General features: G+C 43.9%; 1 pseudogene; it reads right to left on the bottom strand.

Annotated features, from left to right (window-relative positions):
- Nucleotides 1–2,327: 2,327 nt before the first annotated feature.
- On the bottom strand, nucleotides 2,328–16,598 carry LOC146865341 (uncharacterized; annotated as a pseudogene).
- Between the last annotated feature and the right edge of the window lie 10,645 nt (nucleotides 16,599–27,243).

The raw sequence follows: 27,243 nt of genomic DNA, 5'->3' as shown, positions 1-27,243 counted from the left end.
TGTTAAGCTGGTACCGGGTGTACCGGTGGTACCATGTTTCTCCCTCTAGTAGGGTGGAATTATACCTCCCACACCAGTTGGAGTATGGAGGTATGATTCCAAGGTGTTTGATACCAAGCACGACATGTTTCCATGCAGCCATTCCAAAGTTAGCAGGTTATAATGCACTTAAGAGTATATGGTTCGGCTGCATCACAAACAACCCCGGAATAAAGGTTTCGAAAGCTGCAAAGGGGTTCTGCTCATGCATGGGCACCCTCTCACATGAAACCCAGCACCCTGCCTTCAGGATTGTTAAGGCCTGCCATAGGGGTGACTGATAGGTTTACATGTGCAGTGATATGGAGAGATCTAGGTAACCTATATCTCAGTAAGGGGTGCTTACACCACCTTACACAGGCTGCTGTAGCATACCTGTTGTGTTATTTGGAATGGCATCCCAGGGGTGGCATAGTACATGCTGCAGCCCCTTGTAGGCCCCAGGGGTACCTATGCCCTGCGTACATGGTATACCATATAATAGGGACATATAAGGGCACCCCAGAATCCAATCTGGAGTGTACCTAAAGTACATGCAATCAATTTAGAGAGGAAGCAGCTAGGCTGGGGTCCTGAATAGCAGGGTCCCAGCAAGACTAAAGTAAAAAAACAGTGAAACATCAGCAAAAAGTGGGGGTAACCATAAGAAGCAGATCCTACTCTCCTACATGGTGTACATGTTGTCCTCTGCAGTCGGTCAGGGTGCATCCGTGGTACTCCTCAGTTGATGTATTTTTTTCGGTGGCATTTTCCGTATGCTGTTCTTGTGCTTTTTCCCGCATTACGCGTGAGTAGTGCTGCAGTCACGCTGGTTGTCACTGTTTTCTTATCGCGCTTTGGCCCATCGCAGGTTTATTGGTGTTGGGGTTTGTGTTTTTATCTCCGTCGAGGTGGTTGTATTGCGGGTATTGGCCGCGGTTTCGGCAAACTATCGCATGGGGCCACCTTGTTGTGAATTCCACGTTGACACAGGGTTATTTCCCCGCGATAGGCTACGATGTTGAGAGTTGCATTAAGCTACTCTTGCGGTAGTCATCACACGTTCTTGTGAATATACACCAAAGATGTTAATATCTGACTGGTAAATTATAGACTGTAATTGAAATATCTTTCTATATTAAAAGTTATGATGTGTAGCTTACTTTCAACGCTGCTCTTTCTGTATTAACTCCATGAACTATCTCCCCTCAGAACCTAAAATTGATGCACCAGATGTATAAGCCTTCTGTGCTATCTTATTAAGACAAGCACTTGAAAACATAAATATGTGGTGACATATGTAAGCAGATTAATATTCCTACAGCTGTTGTCTGAGGGTAACCTAGATGTCAGAGGTTATTATGTAGTTGTAGATACACTTTCTTTCACCTCATTTTCTTCCTTTATACTCCTTCTCTTCAATTAAATTTTATTAACTTTCATGCTGTTATAAGAACACATTTTTATTTAGACTTTGTTTATATTTTATTTATGACTTTGTAAATTTTGACTTGGATGCTATTTTGGAGGTAGGTTGTACAGTTGATTATGTTGCAGAAATAAATGTGTTTAATATAATAAATTACCATATTTAATAGCCCAGTAAGCCCTGCAATCATAGCTCAGTGGATTAGCATGGCTATTGTAGAGCTCTATAAGTAACCTGCAAGTCAAAGTTTTGAAACTCAACAGGGTCAGGATGTCACGGATGCAGTAACCTAGCAATACAGCTCCAAAAGAGGAATGCTAGTATTCACACCTCCCTCAACCCACTGACGGCCATTAAAGAATAACTATGACTGCCACTAGATTGGGCGAATTGGAATGGGACAAGCGAGAGAGAATAAGAGACACAAGATATCCTCACTTTGCCTGTTCTATCTACCATACTCAACCTGCACTGCAGAGGCATTGATATATACACAACTTTGCAATCTACACCAACAAATAATTCTCCTAGTATTTGGTCAATTATATTTCAGCTCTCTATTTCTACTATGACATCTGATATACCTTGTACATTCTTATGTCTATATCTACTGTCAGAAAGTTAAATCTGAATGATTGTTAATACACATAGTTCATCAGCTGTAAGATAATGAATATTTATTTTTATTGTGTGGGGTATCGGCCATCTCTGTCCTGAGCTTTTCTTTCAATCTGACTCCAGGTGTAACCCATGTCCTTGCAGTCAGCCTCGAGGCCTCCGTGCCAGGTGATTTTTGGCCTTCCTCTTTTCCTTTTCCCTTTAGCGTTCCAGGTCAGGTCTTGCCTGGTGGTGTTTGATATATGCTTGCGGAGTGTGTGACCTATTCAGCCCCAGCATCTATCATGGTTTCGTCATGGGCAAGGAGTTGTAAAGTCTGCTGCCATAGGTCGTTGTTTCTGATGGTGGTCGGCCAGCGGATTTGGAGGATTTTCCTCAGACAGGTGTTGATGAAGTTCTGGACTTTGTTGGTGGTGGTCACTGTTGTTCTCAAAGTTTCTGCTCCATACAGAAGGACTTATTTTATGTTGGTGTTAAAAAGCTTGGTTTTGGTTTGCAGTGTTAGTACTATGGAACTCCAGATCTTCTTTAGCTGGATTGAAGCAGCCCTTGTTTTGCGTATTCTTGCTTGTCTGTGCCACCCTGCTTGTCTATGACACTGCCCAGGTAGGTGAAGGCCTCAACCTCTTCCAGTGCATCGCCTGCAAGAGTGACTGCAGTTGTGCTGGCCATTGTCACCTTCAGGATCTTGGTTTTGCCCCTGTGGATGTTGGGGCCAGGTTGTGCTAATATGCCTGCTATATTGTTGGTCTTCTCTTGTATCTACAGATGAGTATGGGAGAGTAGGGCCTGGGTGTCTGCAAAGTCCAAGTCATCAAGCTGCATCTAAGGTGTCCTCTGGATCCCATTTCTTCTCCTTGCTGTGGATGTCTTCATGGGACAGTCTATGGCCAGCAGGAAGAGAAAAGGTCAGAGCAACAACCCTAGAGGACTCCGGTCCTCACTTGGAAGGCTTCAGTCTTGATGAACTCATAAGAATCAAAAGGTACTCTCAAGAGTTCATCTGGCACACAATAGTGGCGGAGGATTTTCCAAAGGGTCTCTCCATCCACACTGTTGAATGCCTTCTCATAGTTGATGAAGTTGACATAGGGCATGGAGTATTCCATTCCATTGATTACACAGTGTTACAATCTGGTGTGTGCAGGATCTATCTTTGCAGAAGCCAGCTTACTGGTCTCATAGCTGAGCACCAACTTGTTCCCTCATTCAGTTCAGGATTACTCTGTTAACACTTGCCTGGGGTTGATAGAAGGGTTATCCCTCTGTAGTTTGTGCAGTTACTCAGGTCACCTTTCTTGGGGATCTTGATTATATATCCCTCTTTCCAGTCTGATGGCACCTTTTCCTCTTCCCAGATCCTTCCAAACATGTTGTAGACCATGTTTACTGATGTTTCAATGTTCACCTTCCGTGCCTTTGCAGGAATGTTGTCAGGTCCTGCTGCCTTCTCATTTATCAGGTGTTTGATGGCTTGCTGTATTTATTCCTTGGTTGGTCTGCTGCATTTGATTGGCAAGCCCCTGTCAGCAGTCTGTATGTCTGGTGTAGACTGTGGCACAAGCTGGTTCAGCAGTTCTTCGAAGTGCTCCACCTAGCTTCGTTGTTGGTCTTCATTACCCATGATTGTCTTCCCAGCTTTGTCTTGAACAGGTCTTTCTGACTTGCTTTATCTGCCAGAGAGTTTACTTCTTATGGCATTGACTTCTTTCAAGTTTCCATAGCTTGCTGCTTCTTGAGCTTCTGTGTCCAGACCATCTATGAATCTCCGCTTGTCTGCTCTTAAGCTTCTCCTTTATTTCTTGTTGGTTTTGGTGTACTCACTTTGAGCTTTTGCCTTTTCTGCTGTTGTTCAACTGGTGTTAACTGCAACTTTCTTTTCCTTTCTCTCTTGGATTTTGCAGAGATTCTTGGTGGGGATCCATTCTTTATGTAAGTGTTTCTCGGGACCCAGTACCTGCTGGCAGGTTGATGTCACTGTTTCTTTGAACTTCTCCCACTGACTTTCTACTGGGTTTCTGTCGTCGTCTAGTTCTTGCAGGACTTGAAACTGGGGTTTCTAAAGGTGACTGAGTATTCACTCTATTTCTTTGAATCTTTGAGGAGGGTGGTGTTATATCATTGGTGTTGGTTCCATCAATGCTTTATCAGCTTTAGATGTAGCCTGCCCACGACAAGGTGATGGTATGATGCCACGTCTGCTCCTCTCATCACTCTCACATCCTGCAGGCAGTTCCAGAACTTATTGACAATGCAAACATGGTCGATCTGGTTTTCTTTTTAATGGTCTGGTGACTCCCATGTTGCCTTGTGTATTCTTTTGTGTGGGAATACATTACCGCCTATCACCAGACTGTTCAGGGAACAGAGATCTGCAAGACTGTCACCATTTTCGTTCATTTTGCCATGGCCATGGTTGCCCATTACTTCTTCGTACCCAGTGTTGTCGCTTACAATCTTGTCATTGAGTTCCCCCATCAGTATAGTGATGTCTCTCTCAAGACATTTCTCCAGGATAGACTGGAGTCTGTTTTAAAACTGTTCTTTGCTGTAATTTGTAGGTGCATAGCACTAGATAACATTCATGTTAATACTCATTTTCCTTGTGTGGAAGGTCGCTGTGATTATTCTGGAACTGTGGGCTTCCCATCCAATCAGAGCTCTGTTGGCTGCTGCCACTAGCATCAGCGATACTTCCTGCATGTGTGGTGCATGCTCATACTTGTACCCAGCAGCATTCCTCCTGAAGGCAGTCTTCTCTGTCCGGATTGTGTCCATGTGGACTCGCTGATTCCAAGCAGGGCCAGATTGTATTATTTTCATCTCCACTGCCACTTGAATATCTTGCCTCTTGTATATGCTCCTCCCATTCCATGTCCCTATAGTGATGGTCTTGGTCGAAAGCAGGGGCATCAGCTTTGTAACTTCCAGGGATCTCTGGCTTTCACCTACAGAGAGAGGAATCTCCTTCACTGGGAGCTATGACAGCTCTCTGTGAAGGAGATTCCTCTCTCCCTAGGGACAGGATGTCTTTTGGTCTTTGGTTGACGTCTCTGGAGCTAGGATTTGTTTTTACATGGTAGGATAGCTAGCATCACGCATCATCCTCCTCCTTTCACAGCTGGGCTTGAGACCGGACATGGCTGAGTTTTCACTTCCTGCAATATACATACACTTCCCCACCACTGGCAACACCAAACATCAAGTGATATACAAAGTCTACACAATATAACGGATGAACTAGCTCCTCTCATGAATTGGTTCAATAGAGTTTATAGTCCTAGGATGGATAGCGTCGATGTACAGTGTTTGTATTCCTTGAAAGGATTACTCCAATACTAAAGTATATATCAAAGTCTGAATCACTGGGACCTGATTTATAAAGGTAACTTACACTTTTGATTAGGTTTACACTTTTGACTACTATACGGTATTCACAAACTCAGAGTGTAAGTTACTTCTAAAAACAAAACTGCAGTAAGGCCAGCGCTAAACATGGATAACCACAGGTACTGCAACACTCTTCCATAGAAAATAGTAGAGGTAGGGACTTAAAATTAAACCCCATAAGAAATAATGTTAAATTAAATTAAACTATTTAAAATAGTTAGTAGTGTAATCAAATATAAATTAATTTTAAATACATATATTATGAATAGTACATATTTATTATTTAATTGTAACATATTTGAATAACCTGTTTGGAATATAAAAAATAATGTAAAAATAATTTTATGAACACATATTTTAATTGTAATTCATCACTTGTAATATTTATTAATGTACTTTACAGCAAATATTTTTTCTTTTACATGGGTGTTGGAGATGAACATATTGTGCATGGTATTTCCCCAGATTTTTGCCTTCTGTTGCTGAACCCATTTTTGTTTGCTATAGGCCTCTCCTACTAACCAGCTATAAAGGGCCTTTTCTCTACCCCAAATCATGGTAATATTGAAATATTACTGATTGCTACATTTAATTTACCTGTCAGACCCTAGTATATGTTATTACCTGTACCCAGAGCCTGTAAATGATATGCTACTATTGTCCTGCACCACTCATTCACTAAAGCAGCCCTATAAGCACATCTCCATGCCTGCAGCATGAATATGCAGTTTTCAAACTGCCATTTTGACCTGGCAAAATAAACCTTTGTCAGGACTAAGCCTTCCTTTTTAATGTCTATAAGTCACCCCCTGGGTAGACCTTAAATGCCCAGAGGCAAGGGTGCATAGTATCTAAAACGGAAGACATGTACATTTACATTTTTACATGTCCTGGCAGTGGCAAGGCTGGCTCCTCCATAAGCAAACTCTGGCTTAAACTATAACAATTTATAGTGCTTAATTTTCAATCTTTGGGCTGCTAGAAAAACGATTCAGGGAGTTATTTTAATAGTGAGTTTAAAATCCAACTTAATTGTCAAGTTGGATTTTATATCACTTTTTTTTTTTTAAATAACAGTTTTAGAAAGTTATGATGTTCCTGCCTAAGCCAAATTGACATTTCTGCCAGAGTCCAGTGTCTACTGACTTCTGATGGCTCCCCTTTGGTGAGATGTGGATTGCTCACAGACAGTGGACAAACTGCCTGGGTGTGGAGAGATGTTTTTCTTCTTTGAGCCAGAAGGCCTGGGGGCTGTTCTGAGCCATTTTCATAGCTTCAAAGATGTCTACCACAGGGAGCTACGATGAGGAGAAGAAAGGTTCAGCCTTGTTAATTAGGGAAAGATGGGTACTGTGGGATAGTTTTCAGATAATCAAAGATGAATTGTGCAAAGGTGGTTAGCGTCACCCTGGGAACTATTACCCCATTGGTTGTGGAGTGGTGAGGTGTTTCCTTCTACCACAGGCTGGCACTGGGCATAAATGTAGCACCCCCAGTACCCTCCTCAGAACACTGCTAGACCTGATAGAAATCAGAGGAAGGACAGCCCTGCTGTTTGAAGAACCTGGAGGAAGACTGGACCTGCTTGTCCCATAAACCCAGGACCACACAAGTGAATCCAAGGGTCAGTTAGTTCGAGCTACAGGGACACAACAAGCTTCTAGAGGTTTCTCTCCCTGTAACTGTCCAACTGATCAATTCTGACTGGATATGACCTGGAGGATGCTGCTGGCCTCTGTTGGAGTGAGTCCTAACCCTCCAGTGCCTCTTTCAAAGACGGCGATGCCTGTGAAAAAAAGCACCGCAGTGGGACCACACAACAAGGTTCCTGCACGGCATGGACTCGAAAGTCCATGCTGTTCAGGAACTGTTGTGCATGCACACAAGGGGACACATGTTATGCCCCCATGTGTGCATCCACCTGCGGTGGAGGCACTGGGGGCCCTTTAGGCCCCCATTTGCTTCCTCTCCGCCACTGTATGCATGGAGAAGGAACCTCTATGACACCGCCGGCGGACAGGAAACAATTAATATTCTTGGCGGGACATCGGCGGTCCCACCAAGCATATTGCGGACTCTGACTGCCGCACCACTGCCATGGAACAACCGTTCAGGAAAGACTCAACTGTCAGATGTGTCGCAGTAATGAGTTTGTCAGACAGAATACACTTTCCAATCAGACCAGTCTGTGCATTTAATAACAGAGAAGCTGGGTTGTATTATCACATTATTCTACACTGTGTTCCTGTCTAAATTGTTAAGTGGGGCTTTGCAGTCTATCAATTTATTCAGATAAAATTCAACCTTAAAATAGGATTAAAAATTTCATACAGCCATAAACCAGATTGGTCCATAATGTCACACAATATACTAGAAAGTGCAATTACCCCAAGATTCAGTCTGGTGCAAATCAAGTTCTTTGTAAAAAAATAAATGCATTTGATGCTGCCAGTTGTGGTTCAGTTAATGACTTCAGAAACTTGTTCTCTAGAGGTTGTTCAAACCAATTAACAGGGGTCAAAAGCGCATTCCCAGATAATCAAAGGCTTTAATCCGATCCAAATATTTACACTTTAAAAGCGCGTCTTCAAAGTTTCTTCTATTTTCCTACCACTAAGATTTTACATCTGGGGAAGTTAAATCAGTAACATGTTTTTGCAGTTAAACGTGAAGAGTTGAGCAAGTCCATTTTCAGAACAGGGACACAAAACGGCATCTTCTCCATAAGGAACCAACTAACCTCCTAATCCAGGGGCATTTATGTTGCTGGTCGTTAAACTCACAACCGGATTATTCATTTCGATATTATATAATACCAGAGCCATAGGCCACCTCATACACTGTCCGTGCTGCCTATTTCATCAGTTAAATACCCTAAGTTAGATGTTCAAGCATAATTAAAGTTGGGCTACCCACCTTGTTTTTTAGTTCAAGGTAACTTTATTGAGATAAAAGAATACATTAACGCAGTAAGTACAATATTAATAAAAATGAAGAAATTACATACAATAAAGCAATTCAGTTTTGATAAAACACAAAGGGTATGAATGTAAGTCCAATAAACATATCATATACAAGAAGAATAACAATATCACATGAAAAATCGGTGAAAAAAGAGATAATTATACTCAATGTTAATATACCGATTACAAATCGAATATAATTAAACTATATAATATCAACATGGAGGAAGTTATGGAGGTTTAGTCACTTCTTGTTGGAGAGGAGTAAGAGACAGAGAACGTCGGGCACTAGCATCAATAAAGAGCGTGACAGGCGCCCATAAATCCAAACGTTTTGATGCCATGTGCATCGGGTACACAAATGTTGTATCCAATCTATGATTGTAGCAAACAGCATACCACCATGCTTGATACGATAGTTTAGTAAAGTCTTTCCAATTCTTAGTTATTTGTTCAAAAGCAACTGCTAACAATAAGTCTATTATCTTTACATTGGAATTACAATTCTCCCAAATAGGGGATAGACTTCCCAAGAAGATATGTGAAACAGAGAGATGGTGACAAGAACCAAAAATCAAATTAATTTGAAACCATACTTTTTCCCAAAAACTAGATTTGCATGGAAAGAGCAGATGATGTAAATCAGCATGTGGTGAAGAGCAAGTCCAGCATTCATCTGAGAGATCAGCATGTCTTGTATTGAGAATGAGTGGAGAAAGTAGGAGCCTAGTATATATAAAAAAGAGTGTCTGTATGGTACTTGCAGCTCTAGAGGACTTCCTAAGTTTAAGCCAGATTCTATCCCAAAACTCCACAGACCAGGAGATTTCGAGATCCTTTTCCCAGGATAATTCTACCTTGGTTTTTCCTCTTGGAATAGGGGAGCTATGTAAAAGTTTATATATGGCGAAAGCCCTAGAGTTATTAAGGAGGAGAACCCGTAGTTTATCTGCAGGGACAGATTCAGGTGAAGTAGAATGATGGGAAGCTGTGTATTGTGCGCGGGCAGTTTGAATAGCTTGTACCAAGAGGGAGTATTTAAAGCGAAAAGATGCAGGCAGGTCAAAAGAGCTGCTGGCGTGTACAAAGGACATAATCTTATCTTGGACATATAATTGACGCATCCAAATCAGACATCGTTGCCTCCAAGATTTCCAAAATATAGGTTTATTATTTATTAAAATATAAACGTTGTGCCATATAGTAAAATTCAGAAAGGAGGTCCAATCGTGAGAAGTCACGGAGGAGAGAGGCGGTATAATCTTGTATGTTTAATTATAGGAGTGGAAACAGACTGGGGTTTACGCGTGAAAGACAGATATTCTTGGAATGAGAATGGGGAAATGAAGGACTGTTCAAGCGTGACCCAAAGAGGACAATTTATATAGGATTCAGAGAGCCATCTTGAAGCCTGATGTAATAAAAAGGACTTATGATAAGTAGGGAAACCAGGGAAATTCACACCACCCTCTGATTTTGGGCGAACCAATTTTGATACAGACATACGTGATTTCTTGTTACTCCATAAAAAGGAGGATAAAATGGAATTACATTTTTTTAATTATTTTAAGGGGATAGAAAGTGGAATATTAGAAATTGTATATAAAATTATAGGAGAAAGCATCATCTTTATGGTATCCAGGCGGCCCCACCAAGACAAGTACAAAGGATGCCATTACGCTGTTAAGGAGGACAATCTTTGTGTGCAATTATCCATACAACGTGATATGGTTCCTGAGATGGAAGAAGTAAAATGTAAACCTAAATACTTAATGTATTGGGGACTCCATGTGAAACCCGAAGCAACAAAGTCAGCCTTAAAAGTATATTTTGTGACAGGCAAAATTTTGCATTTATCTTTGTTCAATTTATAGCCAGAAACATATGCAAAGGAATCAACCTCTTCTAAAAAGGCGGGAAGCGAGAGCTGAGGTTGCGAAAGAAACAAAAGGACATCATCAGCATAAGCTGCCATTTTGACGTTAGTCTCTTTAAAAGTAAAACCATGAATGTTGTCATTCTGATGAATTCTTAACAGAAAAGGTTCAAAAGCAAGATTAGAAAGAAACAGAGAAAGTGGACAGCACTGTCGGACACCTCTACCAAGTTGAAAATAGGAAGAAATACCACAGTTTGCACATACAGCCACCCTCGGGTTAGAATACAAAATAGATATTAGAGCAATGATTTTTGGACCAAAACCAAACCACTTAAGTGTATGAAAAAGGTATGACCATTTGACTCTGTCGAATGCTTTTTCTGCATCTAAAGCTATCGCTGCTAAGGAGTGAGGAACATGTGAAGCCTTGGAAAGACCATCAAAAAATAAGCGAGTGTTATCCATAATGAGTCGGCCCTTAAGGAAACCGGATTGTTCTGTGCCTAATAAGTCAGGCAATTGAGATTCCAAACGCGATGCTAGGGCTTTTGAAACTTTTTATAATCTATGTTGACGAGAGAAATAGGTCGATCATTTTTGCAGTGTTGTGGATCTTTGCCATCTTTAGGTATAAGGCATATAAGGGCGTCTGAGAAAGAGCCAGACGATTCTCCTGCTTGTAAGAAAGTATTTATGAGGGTATGTAATTTATGAATAAGTAAATGTGCAAAGTGAGTAAAGAATTCCACGGTGAAGCCATCCGGGCCAGGGGCTTTATCTTTTTTGAGGGTTTTTAAGGCAGTGAGAAGCTCCTTCTGCCTAAGGTCAGATTCTAAAAGTGAAAGATCTGGACGTGTGTTGGGGGTGCATTGGATTTCAGACAGAAATTGAGAAATGGAACGGTCAGAAGAGAGAGTTTCAGATGCGTATAATGTTTTATAAAACTGGAGAAATTCATTGAGGATATCATCATCTTTGAACTTCAATGTATGATTTCTATCAAAAATAGATTCTATATTAAGTTTGTTGTGTTTAACCTTTAAATAATTAGCTAGTAATTTTCCAGCTTTATTTTGGCCACCATAAAATGTTGCACTAGACTTCAATAAATAGTTAGAAGCATTATTAGTTGTTTCTTGGATAAACTGAAATTTAGCCTTTATATGCTCAGACAAACAAACTTTTGATTTGGAAGAATAATAAGAGTGCTTCAATCTCTTTATTTTGGCTAAGAGTGCATTAGTGATTTGTTGCGCCTTTTTTCGTTTTCTTGAGACAAATCTAATAACAAAATCTCTGGCTGATGCTTTAAATGCGTCCCACACCACATGAAAAGGTATAGTATCTGACTGGTTGAAAAGGAAGTATTCATTAAAAAAAGAAGCAAAGGAGGACGTAAATGCCGAATCTAGAAGTAGGGCATTGTTAAAACGCCACTTGCGAGACAAATTAGGTTTCAGCAAAACATCAAGATGAACTGTGATAGGGGCATGATCAGATATTAAGATAGAGCCAATATCTGCTGCCACTAGTGATTGAGATATATTGTGGGATATAAAAAAATAATCTAATCGTGATTGAGTATGGTGTGTCGGGTAGTAGTAAGAGTACTCCCTCAATGTAGGGTTACAAAGTCTCCAAGCATCTATAAGTTTGTGCTGCTTAATTGTTTGTGTAAAGATTCTATGAGATTTGTGAGGGACAAAGGGGATTGACGAATTTCGATCGAGAAAAGGGTCAAGGATTTAATTGCAATCTCCTACAAGGATAAAATTATCATCGAAGCGTTGCGTGATTTGTTGGGCTAGGGAAGTCCAGAAGGAGGAATCGCCAACTGTGGGTGCATAAGTATTCAATAAAGAGATTGGAGCATTATCTACCACGAATTAAAAAAATATCCATCTACCTTCTATATCTGCACATTGCGATAATATTTTAATAGAAAGGGATTTGTGAAAGAGAATAAGGACTCTGTTACGTTTACCATCATCTGGGGAAAAAAGGACCTCCCCCACCCAACCTCTTTTAAGTTTTGCAGATTCTTCAGCTGTCAAATGAGATTCTTGTAAACATGCGATATCTGTTCCCAATTTAACTAAATGAGTCAAAATTCTCTGTCGCTTAATAGGTGAATGCAAACCTCTGACATTCCACGAGACAAATTTTAAAGGCATAGACTAAGACTGTATATAAGTAGTAAACACCGATTGAAACAAATCCTTAAACAAGTTAAACTGTGCCAAATAACGAACCAATTGTATATAAAATAAATCAACTGAAATAGAGAAGAAAAAAGAAGAAAGAAAGGTACAATAAATAGATATTGTTTGAAATGTAAGAGAGTAACGTGAAATAGGGAAGAATGTTAAGGTGAAAATAAAACAAGACAAAACGTTCAGAGTAAGATAGAGATAAAAGAAAAAGAACATAGTACAAGAGAACAGAAGACTGCATAAACTCAAAGACTTACAGGCAATCCAGGACATACGAAGGGTGGAGGGGTGTGAGGCCACACGGAACAATGATGTGTCCAAAGCCCACGCGGAAAGACGGAGAGAAGAACAGAATCAACGGACGCTAGAAGCGCCTCTTTTAAGATCTTGATCAGCCCCCAGTTCTCGATCTCGGGGATGGAGGTATATCGACCCCCAGGCAGTGACGTTGCGTTCAGAGAAGCTTTCCCTGACGCCGTTAGCTCTCTGGCAATTGGCTGTGCCAATTTTTCTATCCTGGGAGATCTCAACCTCCATTTTGACGATCAGAGTGCGCCGGCTGTCAGCAATATTTTAGCTGATCTCGAGGCCCTTCAACTGTCTCAAAAGGTAGCACAACCCACCCACGTAGGAGGGCATACGCTGGATCCCTTTTTTACTAATCTTACGGAAGCCACAGTTTCCTCCATATCACCCCTAGGGTGGACGGACCACTTTTTAGTGGTTATCCGGGCCCCTTTGCCTGAGATTCCCTCTATTCCCCCAGTTAGATTAGTCCCTAGAAGGCACTTGAACAAACTCAGGTTAGAGGACCTACACCATGTTTTGGCTGTAGATCCGCTGGGACCCTTGGACAACGTTGAAACGGGTTATGACCAGTTCTGTCAGTGGATTACCAGGGCGCTTGACTCACTGATTCCCATCATGGCAAGCAAACTTAGCTTCAGAGAGTCGAGCCCCTGGTATGACAGCACCCTTCGTGTTTTGAAGGGCAGCTGTAGGCGGGCCGAGAGAGAGTGGCGGAGGTCTTACGATACTGCCAAGAAAGCGTTGTATCTGGCTTCCGTTAAGGTTTATCACCGCGCCATCTGTAGAGCCCGCGCGGCGTTCTACGCGGTAGAATTCCGCAACAGTACTAACCCGGCTAAATCTATTTTTAAGGCCCTTAAAGATCTTTTGGCTAAAAGAATCTCCTCCCCGGCAATGGCTTCTACCTCTCACTGTGAGGCTTTGCCATCCTTCTTTCTGGAAAAAGTGCAGGGCATCTACCGGGTTTTTCCCTGTACGGGGTCACCATCGGGGACCCTGGATATTATCCCGGGCCTCCCCACTATGGACTCTTTCCCCCTGCTTCTACCAGAGGGATTTGATAGGTTGACCCAGAAAATTAAAGCTGGATCACCTTTGGATCCATTAAGACCTGCCCTCTTCAGGGACCAGTCTTTTATGGGACGCCCCATGGTGTGTTCCCTCATTAACATCTCGCTGGCTACGGGCACGGTTCCAGCTAAATGGAAGCGGGCGGTGGTTTCTCCTATCTTGAAGAAACCCTTATTGGATCCTTTAAAACCGGAGAGCTACCGACCCATTTCCTTGCTCCCTTGGCCAGCAAAAGTTGTGGAGGCCCACGTCAACCAGGCTCTTTCTGACCATCTTTCCCGAGCCAACATTCTGGATGCTACCCAGAATGGGTTCCGTGCTGGGCATAGCACAGAGACAGCCCTTCTCGCCATGGCCGAACACCTGCGTATGGTGCTGGATGTGGGACAGACGGCGGCGCTAGTATTATTAGACCTGAGCGCCGCCTTGGATACTGTTTCACACCGCATCCTTCTGCAACGCCTGCAGGAGATAGGCATTGGTGGGCTCGCCCTACAGTGGTTCCGTTCCTTTCTCGACGACCGCTCCTTCTGCGTTGCCATACCACCGTACCAGTCCAAATTCCATCCTCTGGGCCTGGGGGTGCCGCAGGGATCCTCGCTGAGTCCCACGTTATTCAACCTTTACGTGAGACCGCTGGCTGATGTCGTCAAGCAGTGGGGCATGACTATGGTCTCTTATGCTGACGACACTCAGCTAGCGGTTACTATCAGCGGGGATGTTGAGCAGGATGCCCCTAAGTTCCAGAGTGGACTGAGGGCGGTGGCGAGTTGGATGAATGCCAACTGTCTCCAGCTCAACGCTAAGAAGACTGAGGTCATGGTTGTCGGGAAGGGGAAGAAGCTCTGGGGGGACAGATGGTGGCCTCCGGAGCTTGGGCCGTCTCCAATTCCGGTAACGGAGTTGAGAAATTTGGGAGTGTGGTTGGAGCCCACTCTTAGCTTCGTGGGGCACTCTAAGAAAACCGCGGCCTGCTGTTTTGGGGTCCTTCGGAGTTTAAGACCTGTCCTGAAGTTTTTTGACCCCCCTACCAGGCAGCTGGTGGTTCAGGCAACAGTAATATCTCGTCTGGATTATGCCAGCTCTCTCCTGGTAGGGGCAAACCAGGCAGAAATTATCCGCCTTCAACGTGTCCAAAACGCCGCAGCTAGAGCCATAGTTGGCTTGCCCAGGTCCTGCTCTGTTTCTAGTACCCTTCGATCTTTGCATTGGCTACCGGTTAAAACAAGAATTCATTTTAAAGTTTTATGTTTGGCTTTTAAGATCTTGAAGGGATCAGCCCCCCCGATCCTCTCGAATCTCTTGTCCTCTTATGTTCCAACCCGCTCATTGAGATCATTGGGCCAAGCGCTCGCTGTGGTCCCGAGGTTTAAGCTCAGCCGAGTTGGTGGCCGATCCTTCCGGGTAAAAGCAGCAGTGCTTTGGAACTCCCTTCCGATTGAGATTCGCTTGATGGAAGACCTTTTTTTGTTCCGTAAAGCTATAAAAACCTTCCTGTTTTAATTTTCCCCCTTTTCTTGCTGCGCCTTCTTTTCTTTCTCTGTTTCTATGCTCAGTGTTAGCTATGTTTACCTTGCCATGCGCCAGGACGCCCCTTAGCTGGGGCAGCTGTGCGCATTATAAATGTTCCTAACATAACATAACATAACATAACATATGGGGAGGAATAACATGAAAATATATGTGAGGAGAAAAAGGAGATCAATCATATAAGTGAATAAGAAAGATTAACATAAAATTGCTTTGTTTACTGATTATGAACCCACAAGCAAACCAATAACAGAATTAAAGCTTGTAGCGGGAGTAAAGACATGTCAGAAACCAAAAAATGTTTATTTGGTACTTGATAAAGAAGTATCCATAGAGTCGGCGTGATAGGAGTAGAGGAAACTCTTGAGCTTTAGCGGATCCTCATAGGTACTAATTTTATTATTGATGGTCACCTTAAATAAGCAAGGATGAAAGAGGCCATATCATTCACCTATGGAACGGAGTTGCGGTCTTAATGCCAGACACTCCTTGTGTCGATCTGCAGTTGATTTAGCATAGTCTTGAGAAAAAAATTAAGAGGCCCCTGACCAGGTAATGCGATTCATTGCCCTGGCCGCAGATAAAATGCTGAGCAAATCAGTGTATTCTAGAAAATATAAGATCACTCCTCTTGGCTTTCTTCCTGAGGAAGAGGGCATCAAAGATGGTGTCGGGCCCAACTGATGAGCTCTCTGAATATTAAGAAAAGTACCTTCCTGTAACTTGAGAAGCTTTGGGATGAATGATGTAAAGACGGCAATTGGATCTGTACCTTCCGTTCCCTCAGGCAAACCGTATATGCGAAGATTATTTCTCCTGCTTCTATTTTCCAAATTTTCAATTTGTTTATGTAACGTTGACACCTGGGAACATAAGGAATCCACTTTAGAGGTAGAAGAATTTAAGGAATCAACATTGTGTTCCAATGCAGTAACACGTTCTTCCACATTTGACCATCTATCAGAGAGAAGCTGTAGTTTAGAGTTAGTTTCTGCAACAAACGGACGCAAGGCCCTGATTTCTTCTAGCAAGAGGTCCATTGTGACTGAAGTAGGTTGTTTAGGAGGCGAAGGAGGATCTTTCTTCAACCGTTTACTCGATGCTTTGGTAACACCAGAGGCTGAAGAAGTAGTAAATGTCGACGCACCTTTAGGTGAGGCATTGGTTGATTCATCCATGGATAGACAGCTGTAACGTGAACTGGTGCATAATAAGAATCTATGTGTGGAAGATTTAGGCTGAGAAAAATCTTTAGTTACTCTTCCCATAAATTAGGATAAAGTTTTAATTAGAAAATCAATAACAGTGGTAACACACCCTGCAATACCTCAATACTTAGTCCGTTAGTGTAATATAAATAAATATATATGCAAAAAGATGCATAAGATCAGCTACAGTTCAGTAAAATAGCCACAATTTTATAAATAGACACAGAGCATAAACAGCCATTGAGGTGATCAAAGGGGGCGGACATAAATTATATATAATCAACTTTATGCCATAAAGAGGTGCCACCAAAGACATGCCATGAATATGTCTTTCATTTGTTGCAAGATGTCACAGGCAGGTGTAAGAAATACATTGTCAGCATGAAGAAGCAGTCACAATTAATGTAGCAAAGAAAAGAAGTAGGTAAGGACCACCTCACAATAGGGGCAGAGCAAAGCGCATGTGGTGATACAGTCAGCACGCTGAGGTGAGGTTGTCCACAGAGTCTCACAAAATGGCGATCATTAATTCGTCTGGCCACATCAAAACGCATGTATGAGCTAGGCTGTGAGTTAGAGTGTCACATTAAGGAGGCAAATAAATCATTCTTTCAACGTTTGAAGCGGCTGCCGGATAGAGTAACGGACATTGCGTTTAGCGCGTTGAAAAAAGAAAAGCTTCGTCAGCGGGAGCATAGAAAATGGCAGTCGCGACATAGAGAAGCCGCGCCGCAACTCACACAATAAACAAATTTGCCGGCAGGTCACCAAACGATGCAGTAGGCAGTTCCCTCGACGCCTCAGGATTTCAGATGATTAATCCTCCAGTTTCGAGTCCATGCGTGCAGAAATTACTGTGTCCGTGTCATCTCCGCTCTCGTCAGCCCAGGAGAGCTACGGACCAGCCGCCATCTTCGTCGGGCGCTAGCCACGCCCCCCCTAGCCACCTTGTTAAAATGACTACAAGGTCTAAAATGCTAAGAAAGTGTAGTTGACTCAAAGTATAAATACTTTATAACCACAGCGTTCAAACAGAAGTCTTGGTCAGTTGCCTCATTCCTTCCTGGGACATACAAAATACCTTCCTGAAACTTTTAAGTATTTTCCTAATTACATTGGGAATGTAAATTGGGTGATAATGAACTTCGTCTAATAGAGATCCCATCTTGTCCACTGGAACACTACCTGCCTCCTAACCTGGTGGTCTCCCTAGTGTGTGATGGATTGCAGTATGAGACACCCCACACCAAGAGCCAGTTTTAGCTGCGTTTTTATTATTCCTTTTCAATTAATTTTATATCATCCAGAGAAGCCTCCAAGAGCGTATTAGTTACCCTGGGTGACTATGCCGCAGCCCTTCATTACTCTTGGTTATACGACCTCTGCCTGTGTCTTCTTTATTGCAGCGGCTCTGCACCTCGCCCCGCCCTGTGTACATCCCTTTTAACTTGTATTTGGAGATGTGGAACTGTAATACAGGAGTGAGCAGGACTGCGGGCTTCTCTCACTTAGCGAGTGACAGCATGAGGTGGCCAGAGGCATTTCCACATATGCAGGACTGAGGTCAGTTTCAATGCATATATATGTGCATGTCAATAACAAACTCATTATAATGTTATACAGAAGAAACAGGAAATCTAAATTATGCAGGTGCAAATCAGCTTTTGTAGTAAAAATCAAATGCAACATGCAAAACGAATATTACAATTCACGAATCTCTCTAGATAGGTAATGAAATCCAGTTATCTGAACTGAGGGTTATGATAACTGAGGTGTGGCTAGACTAAAACACCAATTGCTAATAAGGAAAGTGTGACTGGGTAATATTTGAGTTTGCATAATACTCTCTGAGTACATCAGTCTGTGTGTTAAGATAATACATAGGGGCATATCAGCAACGAGGCAATATAAAATTATCGCCGCTTTTGCGTCCGTTTTCGGGCGAAAAGCGGCGATAATTTTATCGCCTAATCAGTAAGGTCACGCTATCACGTGAAACCTTGCATTAGAAGCCGGATTCTTAACGCCCAGCTTTGCATCTCTAATGAGATGCAAAGTGGGCGTTTCTGACCTGACATGACTGGAGAAATGTCGCTAAGCGACTGTTCTCCTATCATCAAGCCCCACGCTATGAAGCATAGCGGCAAGAAAAGTAGCGATAACCCCTTTTATCGCTACTTTCCTTACGCCTGCTTCAGCACTGACTTAGCCATGATATCCTATGGAAGGTGGATATCATGGCTAAGTATGTGAGGCCCTATCATCAAGCTAACGCCAATCTTCGTGAGATTATCGCTGGGTTTCCAGCGATAATCTCACGTTTGGCAGTTAGCGCTAGGATTTTTATCGCTTTTGAGATAAGCGTTGCTAATTGCACGCTATCTCAGCGATAAAAATCCACGTTAGCCGGCGATAATTATCCTAGCGCTAAGTGCGCTTAGCGATAATTATCGACGGTTGTTGCTGATATGCCCCATATTTCCTTTGTGGGAACAACATGAAGTGTTTAGCTGTAACTCAAAAAGGGGCATATTATCAAGAAACGGCGTTAAAATGATCGCCACTTTAGCAACAGTTTCCTGCCGCTAAAGCGGCGATAATTTTAACGCCGTGCTTGATAATATGCCCCAAAGAGTTCATTTTGTAGTTGCTCTGTCTCGCTGAGTTTCAGATGCAATTAAAATCCAAGGTACGATATCATAAATAAATGCTTTCAGCAATGATGGTGGTGCTTCGGAAGTGCATCCAGCGTGGACTTCATTTTGAAAACCTTTTCTATTCTGCAGACAACACGAGAAACCAGTTAGCTAACTATTTCCTGCGTCACTCAGTCCAAAATAGGTACTCACACGCGTAGTACTATATAACTAAACAGCAGTGGTAAGGTGAAAAAGTGCCCCTGCCTGTTTACATTACTCTTGGATATACTTAGACTCTGTCCTTTCCTCTTTGATAATTCCTTCCTGTCAAGTGGTTGATGTCTCTGTCTTTCAGTAGTGTTGGCCTTCACCCAGCTCTTGATGATAGAGCAGACACATCATGAACATAGCTTCTGGGCTATCAGCCTACAACTAGAGCACTGCTGGTGCCCAGTGAGATGAATCTATGCGCTATCACTTCTTGTAACATGCACAGCACTTCCCCGTGCGTCTGTTGCCAATCTCAGCACCACTCCATACAAGCACGTACGCTTTTGTTCCTCCCAGTTATTACTGCGATAGCTTCTTCACAGAATGAACCCCAAATTGGAGGATTCCATTATCCTAAATTCACAATGGAGCCCGGCTGGACTTTCAAAGATTAGGCTAAACTGGGTTCTACTGATAATGCCAAGAAGGGATTAAGATCGTAACCCTTTGGTATCAATGTAAATCACACATTCAAAGTGCATATTTTTCAGCATTAACTAAATTGCACACTATTGCTCAGCATAATTTACAGATTTTAGTTATATATATATATTAGAAAATTCCGAGAAGATAATGATTTAATAACATTTTAAATATGTACATTTAGGAGGCGATTGGAGGAATCCCTGCACAAAAACAATCCAGTATGCAACACAGCACCCTTGCACCATGGTGCAAGGATGCCTGCGTTGGCTCTAGGCTGCTAAAAGGGCGCCAGCGCATGAGAAACAACAGGAAGGTGCTGTATAGCCTTCAATGCGGCGTATACCCGCCCTTTCCCTGTCACGCAGTGCAGCGCAGCAATGTGACTTGCTGATCTGCACTGTGTGACTTGGCCATAAATATGGCCCTTAGTTTAATCCGGCAAAAAATGTGATCATACAAAAACCAATCCCAGTTTTAATGGATTTAGTAAAATATTTGAAGAAGCGCTTAGGGACCGGACATCGTGGTGTAAATAGGGAGCATTTCATCTCAGCAGCTGGTGATTTGAAGAGTGTAAGAAGAAGATATATTTGAGGTACCACTAACTAACTAGAAAATTAACACAAAACAATCAGTACAAGAAAAACACTCTGGCACATGACAGTAGTTAAAAGGGAGTTAGAAATTACACAATTAAAGGAGGCTCAGGTCTCTTATAGAAAATCCAACAGCATTTGTATAAGAGATGATAACTCAGACTCTTTCTAGCATGCGTAGTTAGTGTCTACCAGGCATAAAGCAGTATACACAATAGACTGTCGTGGTCAAAGTAGGGAATTCTAGCTACTAAAGGACGTGATGTGTTCAGATATGCTACCAGAGCTTACATCGTTACAGGTTCCACATCATGAGTAATAGTTTTTAGGTCCATGCAAAGCAGTATTCAAAAGTTAATATACACCTTTTTGCATCAAACTCCTTTCAAGTGACAATACTCCACACTGTATCCTGCCTAAGTGAGCCATGTTGCCTATAATCTTTCATACTTTTGGCCCATGCCATTTCATAACAGATTTTGGCCTGTCCATACAAATTATCATAAAATCAATAAAATGCTATCAAAGCTGTTTAACAGTATTTTGTATTTTTCCAGTAGATTATGAAATATGTACTACCAATAAATCATCTTTTTTCAGACCACTTGGCTCCTGGGTATCTAACTGGATTCCATGGCATGATTCCGGTTTCCATAGGGTATGTTCCCTGTCACCAGCCCTTGGGAGTTTTTCAACTCCATCTGCTGCAAAATAGCTCATAAGTCCTGCTTAACTATTATGTAGTCTTGAAAAGTGATGAGCCACTGGGCAAGCTTTATCATGAGTATTTAATGCGCGTGCTAGGTGTTATCTCTCCCCTGTAGACTTTTGTCACATCATGTGGGACTGCCCAGTCATCGAGGAATACTGCGACACCATACAAACCGAGATTACACCGGTCATAGGGAGACCACAAATGACAACAGTGGAATACTGCCTATTAGGCATGTTCCCTAGATCCGCCAAGACTATAGTGACAACAATATTGACAGATCTCCTAATGCCTCTGTCCAAACGAAGTATAACAATGCATTGGAAATCAGCAGGTCCACCAAACGAGGCAGCCTGGAGGGTGGAGGCGCTCTACTAGGTTGATGGAGAGAGCAAAGCCCTACTTAGGGAAGAGCTTTGGGGCATGACGAAACAATCAATAGCATTCTATTGGGATGTCTTGATATTGGACCTCAAAGCGATATGGAGAGGATGATAAGTGCCCTCCTTAGAACCCATCTGGTCTGTGTGAGGTCTTACACACAGTCCGATGAGGAACACTGAGGAAGAAGGCTGCTAATACCCTGTTTCCCTCCAGGCTCCTCTCTGACTAGGAAGACTGAAGTGACCCCTACAGCAAAATACAGTCCCCTCCCCATCGGCGGTCTACATTTGAAACAATAACATGGACAGCAAATAATCCCTTTGGCCTACAAATGTCATCTCCTTGAGCAAATTTCCTGGGTGGGTGGGAGTTGTGGGTTAGGGTTGAGTTACGGAATGTTTTGTTATAATTGCTGTGCTGTTATCTTGGCAAATGCTAACAAGACTGACTGAATTGAGGGGGCGTGGCTGAGCTGCGAAGCGCGATGGCCGCTGCCTAGCGAGGCTCTGTGACTCCCTATCCCCCCCACTTATCCGCCACACTTATCCGTAGCCCAGAAGAGGAATTAGTCTACCGGAAGGCATCCAGTACCTAATACCGAAGAGGCGGGTTCTGCGTATCGCCCTGAGACCCAGAGAACGGCACGTTTAGATTGCGGCCTACTGAGGGTGCGCGTGCAAGGACCTTGCGTGGAGGTGGAGACAGGGTGTATGCCCAGGTACCCCGGTGGCCCGAGCCACAGATCCCGGGTTGGCGTAGCCAGAAAAAGAATTTGACTACCTGAGGGCATCCAACATCTCCTCCCAAAGCGGCGGTCTCTGCAGTGTGCTCAGTGCCCCAGATAGCAACACGCCGACACTGCGGCCTACTAAGGGAACAAGCACCGGGACCTCACGTAGAGGCGGAAGTGGCGCGCGTACACCCATACCCCGCCTGGCTGTATCACAGATCTTGCATCTGCCGCACCGCTTGGCTTCAGGTTCCACCCGATTACAGACCACCAAATCAGAACAGGGCTGGCGGGTAGATGCCGTGTGACCTCACAACGAGGACAGAGGCGCCCGCTTCACCCAGCATCACTCGGCAATTGAAATGGGGAGTACGCGGTTGGCTAGCACATCAGGGTTGCTGCGGGTACATGAACGCTGTGTGCGGAATGAGATTCAAATAACCACATCCCCCCGGATTTCATAGTTTGCCAGCACACTTCACGGGCCACTGGACTCGAGCAAAAAGCGGCCCGTGATTATCCAGAGGGCATAAACACTGGGCTTTACTGCTCTGAAAACACCACTAACTTCCCCTTTGGTACAATGTAATATTGTCACGGCACTCCAGACCTCCTCATGTGGGAGCCTCAGCAACTCATACTAGAGGTCGGGAAGGTACGCGAGGTACGAGACCCAAATACAATTGTCTTTCCGGCATCTTCCTGAAGACACGATCAGCCCCACGATATCATCTGCAGCCCCGAGCAGGGTGGAACTTTCGTCATCAACGCCCAGGGTCAATGCAGATTACTGGCCTTGTCACATCCTTTCACTACCGACGCGCCCGAGACAGTTGATCGAGGCGTGATGTCATCCACTAGAGGCAACATACCAGTGCAGCAGAACAGACTGGACCGATACACTCTCCCCAAAACATCCTTGCCTGATCCTTCACCCACAGTCAAGAGCGGAGGAACACAGGGAGAAGTAGACCCAGAGCCCACACTTAAAGACGTCCTGGAGGCAATTGCGGGGATCAAGACATCATTGGAACAAAAGATGGACACTATCACCGTGAAAGTCAAACTGCTTCGAGCGGACCTGAATAAAAAGAGTGAGCGAGTTAAACAAGTGGAACGAGCCTCGTAGTAGATACCTCCCAGCTGCAAACAGACGTCAATGAATTGCAAACCTTTCAGAAATTCGCGGAAGCCAAACTGGATGACTATGAAGGGCGTCTACGGCGCAATAACGTGCAAATTTTAGGGGTCCCGGAATAATCAGAGGAATAGGCTACTGATCTTTTCATTGAAGACCTCATCTTCAAACCACCTACAACCCAAGGAGCTTGGGAAATTCTTTGTCATAGAGAGGGCCCATAGAGTCCCCGGGGGTCGTCTGAAACCTAGGGGCCCTCCTCGTCCAATCCTGGCCAGAGTCCTCAACTTCCGAGACCGAGACGTAATACTTCAACATGCCAGAGCGGGACACCCACTTCGATACGACAACATGGACATAACCTTTTTCCCGAACTTTACCCAACTGGTCCAGAAGCAAAGGCGTTCCTTCCTGGGAATCAAGAAGGCACTGAGAGACAAAGGATACAAGTACAGCATGTTGTTCCCAGCCAGGCTTCGGGTGGAAGCCGATGGTAGGGCTTGGTTCTTCGACCATTCAGAATCAGCGGCGGATTGGTTGGAGAGCCACTGAATGGCAGTCCGTGCAGTATGTGGGGTGAACACTAATGGGATGGGCGGGTGTGAGCCGACGGGTGAAGGTAATGACAGAATCGTCTTGTAAGGTACATTTGGCTGTGGCATGGGATTGGGACGTGCGCCGAGGCACGCTGTAGGACACATACATAAGATAAGAACCTTCTTAATGCACAAAATTGAGTAAATTCCGGCTTTCACATAAGGGCATTGCATGATAGTAATACCTGGAGGTGGGAGGGAGCACCACGTACCCCACTTTTCTACATTTAGTTAACTTGTGGGGCGACAGGCACTCTGCAAGTTTGATCATGGGCAGTTTGAAGCCCAGAGAGCAGGGACACAGGGAGGGGGGTGGTTGGGAAGGGATGTTAAAGTTGTTAAGATTTAAATTTTATGTAGTAATTGTTTTATCAACAACACCAAAATGTAACGCAGCACAAGAGCAGTACACTCGCATGGAGTCAGATGGGTACACAGTGGGACACGGGGATTAAGATCCTCAGTTGGAACGTCAATGGGCTTGGCGATAAAGTGAAATGTAGTGTGGTTCACCAGTACATAAAGAGACAGGCCTGTGACGTTGTCCTCTTACAGGAGACGCACTTGGTGGGGAACATATATAAGGCAATGAACAGGGGAGGGTACAAACTAGTGGCACATGCAGGTTTCACAACCGGGTCATGAGGGGTAGGCATATTAATCAAGAACTCGTTCCCTTTTACCATACAATCCACATGGTCCGACGACGGGGGCAGATATATAGGAATTTCAGGTCTCTGGGAGAGTAAAGTCACGACGTTTGTTTCAGTGTATGTACCCCCAGGTTTTCAGGGCGATACTTTTAAGGATCTGGGTGCGATCCTATTGTCACTCCCAGAGGGCCTCCTTATGATGGGGGGGGACTTTAATGCAGTAGTTTCTGGAGCATTGGATCGACACCCCCCCACAAGACATCAGACCCGCACATAGGTGGCTACCCGACTTTCTCGAGGGCATGGGGTTGGTGGATGGGTGGAAAATACATCATCCAGATAGGGTCCAATACACCTTGTCGGCTGCCCATCGCAGCCATTCCCGTATAGATTATATCCTAGTTCCATTAACACAAGCACTCAATATTCGAGTGCTCCGCCACCTAGGCAGGGGTATCTCCGATCACTCACCACTTTGGATACATGTAGTCCTAGGCCAAACAAGCACTGGGAGAGTCGCTCCCATCAATCCATGGTATCTCCGAGACCCTGTCACCCGAAAGAAAATAACCCAGGCCATAGACGACTATTTTCATGAAAATGAGGGTACTGTGGAATCTGCCCAAACATTGTGGGAAGCCTACAAATCGGTAATCTGCAGGCAAGCCATGTCCCTGATTGCGGGTAAGAAAAAAGACAATCAGAAAGACATAGTGCAAGCAGAAGATGAGGTACTTAGATTGGAAGAAGAGCTAGAACTGGCAGTAACCCCTGAGAATTTGCACCTCTTGCAACTAAAACAAGACGAGGCCTTAGCAACAGACAGAGCCAGGGCTCAAGGGAGGGAAACACAAAGCAGAATTTATGAACATGGGGATAAGGCGGGGAAGTTAATTGCATGGCTAGATAGGAAGGAATGGGCCAGCCATCTCATACCTCAGCTACAGGGAAAGGATACCGACCCTATCACTGATCCACAAGAAATCGCTGACCAGTTTGCCGAACACTATCAGACAGTGTACTGCACGGAAGGGCAGTACACAGAAGAAGATAATCGTGCCTTAATTCATGATATTTCACTTACCACCCTAACAGATGAAAACCGTGAACACCTCGAGTCTGATTTTTCAGACAATGAAACAGCTCAGGCAATACAGGCAATTCACTCAGGGAAAGCCTCAGGTCCCAATGGCATACCAATCGAGCGCTACAAGCTCAGACCTGACAGGATAGCCCCATACCTTCGCTCAATGTTTATAGACAGCAAAGAAAAAGGGACACTCCCAACGGATCAAAGGATAGCAAACATTGTTGTCATTCACAAAGAAGGTAAACCCAAAACCAGCTGTGCCTCATATAGGCTTATATCCCTTCTCAAGGCAGAACCCAAGATCCTCGCAAAACTGCTGGCGATCCAGTTAGTGAAAGTGATAGACACCCTAGTACATCCTGACCAATCAGGCTTCATGCCACATCGCAACACAGCCTTAAACCTGTGCAGAGTTCACGGAGTGTTGGGAAGAACAGCCACTATCCAAGAACCAGCAATACTGGTCTCGCTAGACACCACCATGGCGTTTGACATGGTGGAATGGCCATACCTCTTCGCCGTACTCGACAAGATGGGATTCGGGCCTAGTTTTGTAAGCTGGATCCAATTACTATATTCAGAACCAATGGCTCAAGTTGTAGTAAACAATCGCAAATCAAAGGTATTTCAACTCAGCCGTGGTACACGCCAGGGGTGTCCCTTGTCCCCGCTCCTGTTTGCTCTGGCTCTGGAGCCCCAGGCAGCGCGGATCCGCAAGGACCCAGTTATTCGTGGTATGCGTTGGTCCCCAGACTGGGAGGATAAGATATCCCTATATGCAGATGACATTCTGTTATATTTGACTTCCCCGAGAGCATCGTTAATATGCACATTGGATATTCTAGCAGTGTTTGGCTGATATTCCCGGATTCAACATAAACTGGGCCAAGTCCATTGTTTATGTCCTACGAGGAGAACCGCCTGTCCTCCCGAGGAATTGCCCAATCCAGATAACGACAGATGGCTTTCAATACCTTTGCATTTTCCTTTCACTAAACCCCATGCTCCGCTTCGCCCGGAACCTCCTGCCACCAATACAAAGATTGAAACAGGACATAGGGAACTGGAAGTCTCTGCCCCTCTCGTTGCTGGGTAAAGCCGCCCTCTTTAAAATGATGGCACTGCCCCGCTTCCTCTACGCCCTCCAGAACCCATTAGATCTGGTTCCCAAATCTTATTTCCAGGAAATAGAGAGCCTCCAGCGGAATCTACTGTGGGATGGAAAACCCCGAATCGCCTTAACTAAACTCACCCTCAACTGGTATGACGGAGGCATCAGCCTCCCATATATTAAAAAATACTACTGGGTGACCCAACTAGCGGCCATAAATCAGGGGACCTATGGTCGCCTTGATGACCCAGGATACGCCATGGACAGATG

This window comes from Triturus cristatus, chromosome 2_1, assembly GCF_964204655.1.
Source record: "Triturus cristatus chromosome 2_1, aTriCri1.1, whole genome shotgun sequence".
NCBI lineage: Eukaryota > Metazoa > Chordata > Amphibia > Caudata > Salamandridae > Triturus > Triturus cristatus.
Note: the sequence above shows the minus strand (reverse complement) of the source record. Positions and strands in the feature narration are given on the sequence as shown.